The 5,809-nt window shown below is 36.6% G+C and overlaps 1 pseudogene; it reads right to left on the reverse strand.

Annotated features, from left to right (window-relative positions):
• Nucleotides 1-3,956: 3,956 nt before the first annotated feature.
• Nucleotides 3,957-5,171, reverse strand: LOC114173590 (PRA1 family protein F3 pseudogene; annotated as a pseudogene).
• Nucleotides 5,172-5,809: the final 638 nt, after the last annotated feature.

The raw sequence follows: 5,809 nt of genomic DNA on the forward strand, positions 1-5,809 counted from the left end.
AGTCTAGCTCAAACGAAAGGAGGTGCAGGCATGAGAAGAAGGGAGGTGTAGGAAGTAAAGGAGATGTGGCATATGAGACACCTAAACCCTAACTCAAAGAAAGCCTCCTCTCCATCTCTCTCACACCAACACGCTGCCACCGGCCAGCGAGTGCCGCTGCCTACTTCACCGCGCCGCCCTCACCTCTGCTCCACCACGCCGGCGGGTCGGGAACTCCGGCGACGACGCCGATCACAACTCACCGGCGACACGCCCCTTTTTTTTTTCTTCTTCTATGCGCGAGACCCTTTCTCCATTTGCCTCGAGCCACCGCGATTCCAGGAGCCCTTGCCGCTGCCGCAAATCCCACGGACGGCGAGGCACGCCGCCGTCGACACCAGCCACCAACGGAAGCGTCGCCGGCGAGAACCCAACTCCGCGAATCGTCTCCTTTCTCGCTTCTCCTCCCACGCGCGAGATGGCTGTCATAGCCCCTGTGATTCGCCACCACCGCGCCAGCCACACTGCGACTAGATCCGCCAACGTCACGTGACCGTACTCTACAGTTCGAAGTTCTCTGCTTCTGATTGGGGAAGACGAGGGAGTTTGGGGTTGCTGTTTTTTGTTTGATTGGTGGCGAGAAGAGAAGAATGAGTTAGGGGTTAGATGATGGGTTGAGGAGTTTGTTTGCTGTGTGCTGGGATGTTGAGGTGGTAGACCTCGAATGGGAATGTTGCGGGATTTGAATGAAAAAAAATGAGCTTTTGGTGTGTTTGATGATGGTTGAGGAGCTTGGTATTTGGCTATGGCTGGCTATGTGCTGATGAATGGTGCGGTGGTTCTATCTTTTCGGTTATTTCGTGCAGGTTGGATGAATAATGATAAGCAAATAGTAACGAGGACGACAAACATCTCAAACCAGTAAAACATAACAAATCCAGCAGAATACAAGATCATATTCATTCAAGCAACCAACATAACACAAGATCATACATATTCATCCAAAGGTTCACGTTCAATTGGTGCTTACCTCTTGTAGTCTCCCTGTGTTTGTAGGGGTGTGATCAATGGAGGCTCTCCTGTTCTCGTTCTTCCTTTCAGATGATCCAAGGGTGCTCTCTTCCTTTTTTTGTTAACTCTTATGAAATGCGAAAATGTGTATTCTTGTATTCTTGCCCCGTTGTTCTCTTGCTCTTTTGTGATATTGTATCGGAAGTTCTCACTATCAGTTGATCTGATGGCTCCTTTCTCTCTTGCGAACTTGCCTCCTTTTTCTCTTTGTTGCTCCGAATATATCTCCTATTTGTTTTTTTTGTTTTTTTCTTATGCCCATTCGCTGCTGTGTCTCTCGCCCCCCCCCTTTTTCTGCTCAGAACCTCCTTTTGTTCACGGTCCAAAGAGGTAAAAGGGTGGGAAGTGGCGGTTGCTTCTCTCGCCCAATTTGCAGAGTCTTCCATCAGTCCATTCATCCTCCTTCAGTCACCATACAGTTTTCCTTTTTTGTGTGATGAGGCAGCTGCAGCTAAGCCAGTGCATCCTCAGGGTGCCAAAAAAGGAGAGAGCTAGGCATGCAGGAAATTAAATGCTCTGCCACTTTTTTCTCTTACTGTAAATTTTTTGTTTTCATGTCTCCTTTACTATTTTTTTTCAAATATGTGTTTTTTTTTTTACCCTTTTTTTTCTCGTTTTCTTTTTGTTCTTTCTTTTTTTTTGTTTTTTTGTTTTAAATAATAATAATAATAATAATAATAATAATAGTAATAAAATGAAATAAAATAAAAATAAATATGAAGAAAACTGAAAACAAAGAAAAAGAAAAAATAAAGAAAACCAAAATAAAATAAAAATGAGATAAAAGGACATAATAAAATCAAAGTAAACCAAGATAAGTAAGAAAATAATAATAATATAAATAAACAAGTAAAAATAATAATAACAAAAAGTAATAAATAAATAAATAGATAAACAAAATGTATATATTATAATCCGGACAAAATTGGGTGTTGACAGTATGTAACTAAAATATAAATTAAAGTAACTATAAGATACATGTACACGTGTATAAGGATTCTTCAACCTATCATAACCCAATCATAAATAAATGAAGGATTCGATTTTTACCATACCTTTCCACTTTCTAAGGTTCAAGCAAACCTCGTATTGATAAAGTTACGCCAGAATCTAGTTAAAACAATCTCTCAAGTTTAGAGTATGTTTAAGTTGACGATATAAAATATAATGAACGGATAAGTGATATTATTATCAGGTATTGTTTTAAGAATACCATTTAGTTAAACTAAAATACCACCTCAACATTTATGATCGAGAGTAATGTAATATTTACTACGAGAGCAATTTAAATAAATATTTTAATGTGTAAGAAGGTAATTTTATTTATATTTAAGTTAAATAAAAGGACGTCTTTAATTGTTATTTAAAAGTATTTTTATTCAGATCGAAATGGTCTAGGACATTAAGCTTGTTGGCACGTAGAAGTTCAGTCTAAGTTTAAGCCAATGCTACAAAACTAATTTATAATATAAGATTTATATTTACTTATATATCATAAAATTGTCTTATCTCTAATTAATACGAGACTTATAACAAAATATAAATCATATCAGATTAATATTAGTATATAAAACATTTAGTATTGAGGGAAAATTATTATACTTTATGTTGTAGAGTGCAGATTCAATAGACCTATCAATTATATTAATAATTATTATAAAATAATAAGATAATAACAACATAATAGAAAATAACGATATCTAATTATATTAATTAAACTTGAGTTTTAGTCAATACAATACAATTAAGATGTTATGAAGTAAACTTTTTTATTTTAAGATGGTTTTGAGCTTCACCAATTTAGGATCGAGTTCATACAATCGAATTTGGTTAGAGTACTTATAAAAATTATATTGTTTCATAACAAATTTGTGATATTAAATAAAAAATGTTAAACATTTTAAAAGATTTATAATATTCAATTTTGACATTTTAAAAGATTAAAAAAATGTATATATTCAAAATCATATAAATTTTAAAAAATTATTTCATTGATTAGATTTTTATATGACTTTTTTTATACAAATATCATTTGCATTAAACAATTTTACATGAGATCTGTCTACTCCAAAGAGTTAGATCTATATAATTTTATAAAATTTAAATTAATAGGGTTTCAAAACAGAGTATGTTACTACAAGCTGAGTTTATGATGTGATAACAGATTGAAAATGATTGCCAAACTCTCTTATCAATCATACAACTAAAAGAGCCTTATGGATGTGGTTCATTTATAAGGTTCTGATTCATTTTTTGATAAACATGACAAGATTCGTTTCTTCTATCTAAATATCCAAAATAAGCTTTAAGATATTTGAGATATCAAGAAGTTACAGATTCCAAAAACTCAAAAAGCATTGGCGTTCCGTGGTTCTGTTTTTGCGCTGTTCTTTGAAAACTATACTCACATGGGGACCCAAAAGACAACGCTTACCAGGTGTATAACAACACATGCCACTCATAATTCAAAAATCACATCTCCAAACAAAATAAAACCTCACCCTTTCTCTCCAAAGATGCATCAATTATTACCTTCATTCCACAATTTAAATTCCCTATAACTTTCTCTGTCCATTTGCAACATCCTATCATCTATTATTAAGGACTTGTTTGTGGGTACGAATCGCTTTTTCCAAAGCAAAAGAAAAAAAAAAAAAACGTCAACTACACTATGCTACCATTTAAAGTACTTGCAGATAGAGCAATCTTTCTTACAGAAACAACCCAAGTACCATCAGCAACATGTTCTAGGCATACCATTATTGATGGGTCTAGCAATATGATACACCAAGGTAGAATGTGTCATCCACATGTTGGAAAAGGATAATATGTAAGATTATAATATTTAGAAGACTGAATTGACAAAATTAAATTCGATGTAAACTGAATTAAGAATGAGACAATAATTACAAACTGAGATGCACGTACATTTTCAACTTATAATTTTTTTTTACACAACAACAAGATGAATGACCCTATTACAATGCAAGAGCATATCAAAATCAAACAAAGTATACAGCGAAATTAGAACTCAAAATAACCTTGACTAAACTTTACAAACCCGTCCAAGTAAAACAAATTAAACAAATTAAGCAAAAGAAGAGAAAAGTTGTATGCACGAAGAGCCAGAAAGAATCCATAACATAAACTTTCCCTGTTATGGCTCGGTTAAAAAATGCGTGAACATTTTCACTTCACTGTACCCAAATGCTCAAAAGTCAAAACAAAAAACATGGTATAGTGTTTAAGGTAATGATGTTTCCATAAAATAAATGTACGTAAGAGTGACCTAGATACTAAGTGTACCCTCCCGTTCGTTTTGTAGGGGTACCCGCAACCACCGAAAGTAACCCACCATCGTAACCCTCGTGTTCATCCATGTATAAATCTTCACTGCTCCTAAAAGCAGCGTGCAATACCACCAGCGCAATCCCGACGACAATCGAAGCCACCACGTTCACCCACACGCCGGTGAACACCAAGGCCACGACGGTCGCCGTCGCAAGGACAGCCGCCACCGTCCTATCGTCCACCGCGGAGCCGAACACCACCACCGGCTCGTCCCGGAAGAAGTAGAGAAAGAACCAAGCGACGAGCGCCACCAAAAACACGATTATCGAGAGCGGGTGCCAGAGGAGGCTGAGAAAGAGAACAAACAGCACCATCATGAAGTAGTTCACGCGGAAGTGGTTGACGTTGCGTTTCACGCGCATGGTGGCTTCGGTGATGGAGTGGGGAGGCGTGAAAGAGTAGAGCGCGAATACCTCTTCCCATGGTCTGCGCGTGGCGAAAGCGGCGCGTGTGGATGTGAGGGCGCGTGTGATAAAGTAAGGACCAGTGGTGGCGGATGATGAGGGCGAGGGGAAAGAACTGTAATGTGGCGCCGACGAAGACGTGGATGACATCGCATCTAAAGTAATTAAAATCCGAAAGTTTGAAAGATTAACGTTAATCGGACGATGAAATTATAGATCCACACAGTGGTTTTGTGTTTTTGTGATGATGGAGAAGAAGAAGAAGATGAAGATTGAGGGGAAAGTTTTACATGTGCCTGTGTTGCGTTGGGTATGAACGGTGTCGTTTAGGGGTTGTGTTAGCGTTATAATAATAAAAAGGAAAGGCAGTGTTTGGGTGTCGTTTACTTCATGATCAGCGATGCCAGCGAGTCCATGAAATCTCGTGGGGCACTCGAGCGATGTGGGTCCCACGCGGCAGAAACATGACATGTTGACAACTAAAGATGGGGTGTTTATGCATAATTGTGATTTATTATAGTATTTTTACATTTGTTTTCATACTCAAACTATGAATCGGTCAAGTAAGAAAAGGAGCATTGTTTGGCGTTTTGGGGTTTTGACTACGTGTTAGTGTTAGTTCTGGTTGTGACAATAAGTTAGAAAGTACAACGCAGAATACGAAGATGTTATCTATTGTTTTTCAGATGAAAGGGTTTGCGAAGACTTTCCAGAAGTACTTTAGTGTATCACAAATTATCATGGAACCACAAACATCAAAAGGTAGTAGTAGGATCGAGAAACTCAGCTCTCATGTCAAATTACTGGAATCTTATTTTAATTTTAGGAGAAAAAGTCAATTGAAAAAATGATTATTTTTTTAAAGTTATCACTTAAATGATAAAATTGATTTTAAAAAAATAATTTCTCAAAATGTGGAAGAAAATATTTTTTTTCTTAGTATAATGGTCTAGATATTTGTAAATGATTCATTTATGTGATAGAATTTTTTTAAAAATGACTAA

The sequence above is a fragment of the Vigna unguiculata genome, chromosome 1 (genome assembly GCF_037176805.1).
Source record: "Vigna unguiculata cultivar grain cowpea cultivar isolate G323 ecotype 2 chromosome 1, ASM3717680v1, whole genome shotgun sequence".
NCBI classification, from domain to species: domain Eukaryota; kingdom Viridiplantae; phylum Streptophyta; class Magnoliopsida; order Fabales; family Fabaceae; genus Vigna; species Vigna unguiculata.